We start from the raw sequence: 9,054 nt of genomic DNA on the forward strand, positions 1-9,054 counted from the left end.
ATTGTTACATATTTTGACCCTAGAAAGAGTAAAATAGCTGTTTACTGCTTCGAATCAATATTTTCTCTCGGTTTTAGCCTGTTTTCTCGGTTTAAGCATGTTTTTAGATAAAACGGGTTTAAATGTTGTCTAAACACTCCAAATTCATTCCGAACTCTTACAATTAGTAAATTGCATTGGATTGTCACACATTCTGACCCTAGAAACAGTAACAAAGCTGTTTACTGCTTCGAATCAATGTTGTCTCGATTTTAGCCTGTTTCGGGACAAAATGGGTAAAACTGGTGTCTAAACACTCCAAATTCAACCCGAACTCTTACAATTAGTCAAATGCATTGGATTGTTACATATTTTGACCCTAGAAAGAGTAACATAGCTGTTTACTGCTTTGAATCAATGTTTTCTCGATTTTAGCCTGTTTCGGGACAAAATGGGTAAAAGTGGTGTCTAAACACTCCAAATTCAACCCGAACTCTTATAATTAGTCTAATGCATTGGATTGTTACATATATTGACCCTACAAAGAGTAACGTAGCTGTTTACTGCTTCGAATCAATGTTTTCTTCCGGGTTTAGCCTGTTTTCTCGGTTTAAGCCTGTTTTGGGATAAAATGGGTTTAAGTGTTGTCTAAACACTCCAAATTCATCCCAAACTCTTACAATTACTCAAATGCATTGGATTGTCACACATTCTGGCCCTAGAAACAGTAACAAAGCTGTTTACTGCTTCGAATCAATGTTTTCTCAGTTTTAGCCTGTTTCGGGACAAAATGGGTAAAAGTGGTGTCTAAACACTCCAAATTCAACCCAAACTCTTACAATTAGTCAAATGCATTGGATTGTTACATATATTGACCCTACAAAGAGTAACATAGATGCTTACTGCTTCGAATCAATGTTTTCTCCCGGGTTTAGCCTGTTTTGGGATAAAACGGGTTTAAATGTTGTCTAAACACTCCAAATTCATCCTGAACTCTTACAATTAGTAAAATGCATTGGATTGTCACAAATTCTGACCCTAGAAACAGTAACAAAGCTGTTTACTGCTTCGAATCAATGTTTTCTCGGTTTTAGCCTATTTCGGGACAAAATGGGTAAATGTGGTGTCTAAACACTCCAAATTCAACCTGAACTCTTATAATTAGTCAAATGCATTGTATTGTTACATATTTTGACCCTAGAAAGAGTAACGTAGCTGTTTACTGCTTCGAATCAATGTTTTATCCCGGGTTTAGCCTGTTTTCTTGGTTTAATCCTGTTTTGGGATAAAACGGGTTTAAGTGTTGTCTAAACACTCCAAATTCATCCCGAACTCTTACAATTAGTCAAATGCATTGGATTGTCACACATTCTGACCCTAGAAACAGTAACAAAGCTGTTTACTGCTTTGAATCAATGTTTTCTCGGTTTTAGCCTGTTTCGGGACAAAATGGGTAAAAGTGGTGTCTAAACACTCCAAATTCAACCCGAACTCTTATAATCAGTCAAATGCATTGGATTGTTACATATTTTGACCCTAGAAAGAGTAACTTAGCTTTTTACTGCTTTGAATCAATGTTTTCTCCCGGGTTTAGCGTATTTTCTCGGTTTAAGCCTGTTTTGGGATAAAACGGGTTTAAGTGTTGTCTAAACACTCCAAATTCATTCCGAACTCTTACAATTAGTAAAATGCATTGGATTGTCACACATTCTTACCCTAGAAACAGTAATAAAGCTGTTTACTGCTTCGAATCAATGTTTTCTCGGTTTTAGCCTGTTTCGGGACAAAATGGGTAAAAGTGGTGTCTAAACACTCCAAATTCAACCCGAACTCTTATAATCAGTCAAATGCATTGGATTGTTACATATTTTGACCCTAGAAAGAGTAACGTAGCTGTTTACTGCTTCGAATCAATGTTTTATCCCGGGTTTAGCCTGTTTTCTTGGTTTAATCCTGTTTTGGGATAAAACGGGTTTAAGTGTTGTCTAAACACTCCAAATTCATCCCGAACTCTTACAATTAGTCAAATGCATTGGATAGTCACACATTTTGACCCTAGAAAAAGTAATAAAGCTGTTTACTGCTTCGAATCAATGTTTTCTCGGTTTTAGCCTGTTTCAGGAAAAAATGGGTAAAAGTGGTGTACAAACACTCCAAATTCAACCTGAACTCTTATAATTAGTCTAACGCATTGGATTGTTACATATTTTGACCCTAGAAAGAGTAAAATAGCTGTTTACTGCTTCGAATCAATGTTTTCTCTCGGTTTTAGCCTGTTTTCTCGGTTTAAGCCTGTTTTGGGATAAAACGGGTTTAACTGTTGTCTAAACACTCCAAATTCATTCCGAAGTCTTACAATTAGTAAATTGCATTGGATTGTCACACATTCTGACCCTATAAACAGTAACAAAGCTGTTTACTGCTTCGAATAAATGTTTTCTCGATTTTAGCCTGTTTCGGGACAAAATGGGTAAAAGTGGTGTCTAAACACTCCAAATTCAACCCGAACTCTTATAATTAGTCTAATGCATTGGATTGTTACATATTTTGACCCTAGAAAGAGTAACGTAGCTGTTTACTGCCTCGAATCAATGTTTTCTTCCGGGTTTAGCCTGTTTTCTAGGTTTAAGCCTGTTTTGGGATAAAACGGGTTTAAGTGTTGTCTAAACACTCCAAATTCATTCTGAAGTCTTATAATTAGTAAATTGCATTGGATTGTAACACATTCTGACCCTATAAACAGTAACAAAGCTGTTTACAGCTTCGAATAAATGTTTTCTTGATTTTAGCCTGTTTCGGGACAAAATGGGTAAAAGTGGTGTCTAAACACTCCAAATTCAACCCGAACTCTTATAATTAGTCTAATGCATTGGATTGTTACATATTTTGACCCTAGAAAGAGTAACGTAGCTGTTTACTGCTTCGAATCAATGTTTTCTTCCGGGTTTAGCCTGTTTTCTCGGTTTAAGCCTGTTTTGGGATAAAACGGGTTTAAGTGTTGTCTAAACACTCCAAATTCATCCCAAACTCTTACAATTACTCAAATGCATTGTATTGTCACACATTCTGGCCCTAGAAACAGTAACAAAGCTGTTTACTGCTTCGAATCAATGTTTTCTCAGTTTTAGCCTGTTTCGGGACAAAATGGGTAAAAGTGGTGTCTAAACACTCCAAATTCAACCCAAACTCTTACAATTAGTCAAATGCATTGGATTGTTACATATATTGACCCTACAAAGAGTAACATAGATGCTTACTGCTTCGAATCAATGTTTTCTCCCGGGTTTAGCCTGTTTTCTTGGTTTAATCCTGTTTTGGGATAAAACGGGTTTAAGTGTTGTCTAAACACTCCAAATTCATCCCGAACTCTTACAATTAGTCAAATGCATTGGATTGTCACACATTCTGACCCTAGAAACAGTAACAAAGCTGTTTACTGCTTTGAATCAATGTTTTCTCGGTTTTAGCCTGTTTCGGGACAAAATGGGTAAAAGTGGTGTCTAAACACTCCAAATTCAACCCGAACTCTTATAATCAGTCAAATGCATTGGATTGTTACATATTTTGACCCTAGAAAGAGTAACTTAGCTTTTTACTGCTTTGAATCAATGTTTTCTCCCGGGTTTAGCGTATTTTCTCGGTTTAAGCCTGTTTTGGGATAAAACGGGTTTAAGTGTTGTCTAAACACTCCAAATTCATTCCGAACTCTTACAATTAGTAAAATGCATTGGATTGTCACACATTCTTACCCTAGAAACAGTAATAAAGCTGTTTACTGCTTCGAATCAATGTTTTCTCGGTTTTAGCCTGTTTCGCGAAAAAATGGGTAAAAGTAGTGTACAAACACTCCAAATTCAACCTGAACTCTTATAATTAGTCTAACGCATTGGATTGTTACATATTTTGACCCTAGAAAGAGTAAAATAGCTGTTTACTGCTTCGAATCAATATTTTCTCTCGGTTTTAGCCTGTTTTCTCGGTTTAAGCATGTTTTTAGATAAAACGGGTTTTAATGTTGTCTAAACACTCCAAATTCATTCCGAACTCTTACAATTAGTAAATTGCATTGGATTGTCACACATTCTGACCCTAGAAAAAGTAACAAAGCTGTTTACTGCTTCGAATCAATGTTGTCTCGATTTTAGCCTGTTTCGGGACAAAATGGGTAAAAGTGGTGTCTAAACACTCCAAATTCAACCCAAACTCTTACAATTAGTCAAATGCATTGGATTGTTACATATATTGACCCTACAAAGAGTAACATAGATGCTTACTGCTTCGAATCAATGTTTTCTCCCGGGTTTAGCCTGTTTTCTTGGTTTAATCCTGTTTTGGGATAAAACGGGTTTAAGTGTTGTCTAAACACTCCAAATTCATCCCGAACTCTTACAATTAGTCAAATGCATTGGATTGTCACACATTCTGACCCTAGAAACAGTAACAAAGCTGTTTACTGCTTTGAATCAATGTTTTCTCGGTTTTAGCCTGTTTCGGGACAAAATGGGTAAAAGTGGTGTCTAAACACTCCAAATTCAACCCGAACTCTTATAATCAGTCAAATGCATTGGATTGTTACATATTTTGACCCTAGAAAGAGTAACTTAGCTTTTTACTGCTTTGAATCAATGTTTTCTCCCGGGTTTAGCGTATTTTCTCGGTTTAAGCCTGTTTTGGGATAAAACGGGTTTAAGTGTTGTCTAAACACTCCAAATTCATTCCGAACTCTTACAATTAGTAAAATGCATTGGATTGTCACACATTCTTACCCTAGAAACAGTAATAAAGCTGTTTACTGCTTCGAATCAATGTTTTCTCGGTTTTAGCCTGTTTCGCGAAAAAATGGGTAAAAGTAGTGTACAAACACTCCAAATTCAACCTGAACTCTTATAATTAGTCTAACGCATTGGATTGTTACATATTTTGACCCTAGAAAGAGTAAAATAGCTGTTTACTGCTTCGAATCAATATTTTCTCTCGGTTTTAGCCTGTTTTCTCGGTTTAAGCATGTTTTTAGATAAAACGGGTTTTAATGTTGTCTAAACACTCCAAATTCATTCCGAACTCTTACAATTAGTAAATTGCATTGGATTGTCACACATTCTGACCCTAGAAAAAGTAACAAAGCTGTTTACTGCTTCGAATCAATGTTGTCTCGATTTTAGCCTGTTTCGGGACAAAATGGGTAAAAGTGGTGTCTAAACACTCCAAATTCAACCCAAACTCTTACAATTAGTCAAATGCATTGGATTGTTACATATATTGACCCTACAAAGAGTAACATAGATGCTTACTGCTTCGAATCAATGTTTTCTCCCGGGTTTAGCCTGTTTTCTTGGTTTAATCCTGTTTTGGGATAAAACGGGTTTAAGTGTTGTCTAAACACTCCAAATTCATCCCGAACTCTTACAATTAGTCAAATGCATTGGATTGTCACACATTCTGACCCTAGAAACAGTAACAAAGCTGTTTACTGCTTTGAATCAATGTTTTCTCGGTTTTAGCCTGTTTCAGGACAAAATGGGTAAAAGTGGTGTCTAAACACTCCAAATTCAACCCGAACTCTTATAATCAGTCAAATGCATTGGATTGTTACATATTTTGACCCTAGAAAGAGTAATTTAGCTTTTTACTGCTTTGAATCAATGTTTTCTCCCGGGTTTAGCCTATTTTCTCGGTTTAAGCTTGTTTTGGGATAAAACGGGTTTAAGTGTTGTCTAAACACTCCAAATTCATTCCGAACTCTTACAATTAGTAAAATGCATTGGATTGTCACACATTCTTACCCTAGAAACAGTAATAAAGCTGTTTACTGCTTCGAATCAATGTTTTCTCGGTTTTATCCTGTTTCGCGAAAAAATGGGTAAAAGTAGTGTACAAACACTCCAAATTCAACCTGAACTCTTATAATTAGTCTAATGCATTGGATTGTTACATATTTTTACCCTAGAAAGAGTAAAATAGCTGTTTACTGCTTCGAATCAATATTTTCTCTCGGTTTTAGCCTGTTTTCTCGGTTTAAGCATGTTTTTAGATAAAACGGGTTTAAATGTTGTCTAAACACTCCAAATTCATTCCAAACTCTTACAATTAGTAAATTGCATTGGATTGTCACACATTCTGAGCCTAGAAACAGTAACAAAGCTGTTTACTGCTTCGAATCAATGTTGTCTCGATTTTAGCCTGTTTCGGGACAAAATGGGTAAAAGTGGTGTCTAAACACTCCAAATTCAACCCGAACTCTTACAATTAGTCAAATGCATTGGATTGTTACATATTTTGACCCTAGAAAGAGTAACATAGCTGTTTACTGCTTTGAATCAATGTTTTCTCGATTTTAGCCTGTTTCGGGACAAAATGGGTAAAAGTGGTGTCTAAACACTCCAAATTCAACCCGAACTCTTATAATTAGTCTAATGCATTGGATTGTTACATATATTGACCCTACAAAGAGTAACGTAGCTGTTTACTGCTTCGAATCAATGTTTTCTTCCGGGTTTAGCCTGTTTTCTAGGTTTAAGCCTGTTTTGGGATAAAACGGGTTTAAGTGTTGTCTAAACACTCCAAATTCATTCCGAACTCTTACAGTTAGTAAAATGCATTGGATTGTCACACATTCTTACCCTAGAAACAGTAATAAAGCTGTTTACTGCTTCGAATCAATGTTTTCTCGGTTTTAGCCTGTTTCGCGAAAAAATGGGTAAAAGTAGTGTACAAACACTCCAAATTCAACCTGAACTCTTATAATTAGTCTAACGCATTGGATTGTTACATATTTTGACCCTAGAAAGAGTAAAATAGCTGTTTACTGCTTCGAATCAATATTTTCTCTCGGTTTTAGCCTGTTTTCTCGGTTTAAGCATGTTTTTAGATAAAACGGGTTTTAATGTTGTCTAAACACTCCAAATTCATTCCGAACTCTTACAATTAGTAAATTGCATTGGATTGTCACACATTCTGACCCTAGAAAAAGTAACAAAGCTGTTTACTGCTTCGAATCAATGTTGTCTCGATTTTAGCCTGTTTCGGGACAAAATGGGTAAAAGTGGTGTCTAAACACTCCAAATTCAACCCAAACTCTTACAATTAGTCAAATGCATTGGATTGTTACATATATTGACCCTACAAAGAGTAACATAGATGCTTACTGCTTCGAATCAATGTTTTCTCCCGGGTTTAGCCTGTTTTCTTGGTTTAATCCTGTTTTGGGATAAAACGGGTTTAAGTGTTGTCTAAACACTCCAAATTCATCCCGAACTCTTACAATTAGTCAAATGCATTGGATTGTCACACATTCTGACCCTAGAAACAGTAACAAAGCTGTTTACTGCTTTGAATCAATGTTTTCTCGGTTTTAGCCTGTTTCAGGACAAAATGGGTAAAAGTGGTGTCTAAACACTCCAAATTCAACCCGAACTCTTATAATCAGTCAAATGCATTGGATTGTTACATATTTTGACCCTAGAAAGAGTAATTTAGCTTTTTACTGCTTTGAATCAATGTTTTCTCCCGGGTTTAGCCTATTTTCTCGGTTTAAGCCTGTTTTGGGATAAAACGGGTTTAAGTGTTGTCTAAACACTCCAAATTCATTCCGAACTCTTACAATTAGTAAAATGCATTGGATTGTCACACATTCTTACCCTAGAAACAGTAATAAAGCTGTTTACTGCTTCGAATCAATGTTTTCTCGGTTTTATCCTGTTTCGCGAAAAAATGGGTAAAAGTAGTGTACAAACACTCCAAATTCAACCTGAACTCTTATAATTAGTCTAATGCATTGGATTGTTACATATTTTGACCCTAGAAAGAGTAAAATAGCTGTTTACTGCTTCGAATCAATATTTTCTCTCGGTTTTAGCCTGTTTTCTCGGTTTAAGCATGTTTTTAGATAAAACGGGTTTAAATGTTGTCTAAACACTCCAAATTCATTCCAAACTCTTACAATTAGTAAATTGCATTGGATTGTCACACATTCTGAGCCTAGAAACAGTAACAAAGCTGTTTACTGCTTCGAATCAATGTTGTCTCGATTTTAGCCTGTTTCGGGACAAAATGGGTAAAAGTGGTGTCTAAACACTCCAAATTCAACCCGAACTCTTACAATTAGTCAAATGCATTGGATTGTTACATATTTTGACCCTAGAAAGAGTAACATAGCTGTTTACTGCTTTGAATCAATGTTTTCTCGATTTTAGCCTGTTTCGGGACAAAATGGGTAAAAGTGGTGTCTAAACACTCCAAATTCAACCCGAACTCTTATAATTAGTCTAATGCATTGGATTGTTACATATATTGACCCTACAAAGAGTAACGTAGCTGTTTACTGCTTCGAATCAATGTTTTCTTCCGGGTTTAGCCTGTTTTCTAGGTTTAAGCCTGTTTTGGGATAAAACGGGTTTAAGCGTTGTCTAAACACTCCAAATTCATTCCGAACTCTTACAATTAGTAAAATGCATTGGATTGTCACACATTCTTACCCTAGAAACAGTAATAAAGCTGTTTACTGCTTCGAATCAATGTTTTCTCGGTTTTATCCTGTTTCGCGAAAAAATGGGTAAAAGTAGTGTACAAACACTCCAAATTCAACCTGAACTCTTATAATTAGTCTAATGCATTGGATTGTTACATATTTTGACCCTAGAAAGAGTAAAATAGCTGTTTACTGCTTCGAATCAATATTTTCTCTCGGTTTTAGCCTGTTTTCTCGGTTTAAGCATGTTTTTAGATAAAACGGGTTTAAATGTTGTCTAAACACTCCAAATTCATTCCAAACTCTTACAATTAGTAAATTGCATTGGATTGTCACACATTCTGAGCCTAGAAACAGTAACAAAGCTGTTTACTGCTTCGAATCAATGTTGTCTCGATTTTAGCCTGTTTCGGGACAAAATGGGTAAAAGTGGTGTCTAAACACTCCAAATTCAACCCGAACTCTTACAATTAGTCAAATGCATTGGATTGTTACATATTTTGACCCTAGAAAGAGTAACATAGCTGTTTACTGCTTTGAATTAATGTATTCTCGATTTTAGCCTGTTTCGGGACAAAATGGGTAAAAGTGGTGTCTAAACACTCCAA

The sequence above is a fragment of the Camelina sativa genome, chromosome 3, assembly GCF_030686135.1.
Source record: "Camelina sativa cultivar CO46 ecotype springtype chromosome 3, ASM3068613v1".
Taxonomy (NCBI): Eukaryota; Viridiplantae; Streptophyta; class Magnoliopsida; order Brassicales; family Brassicaceae; genus Camelina; species Camelina sativa.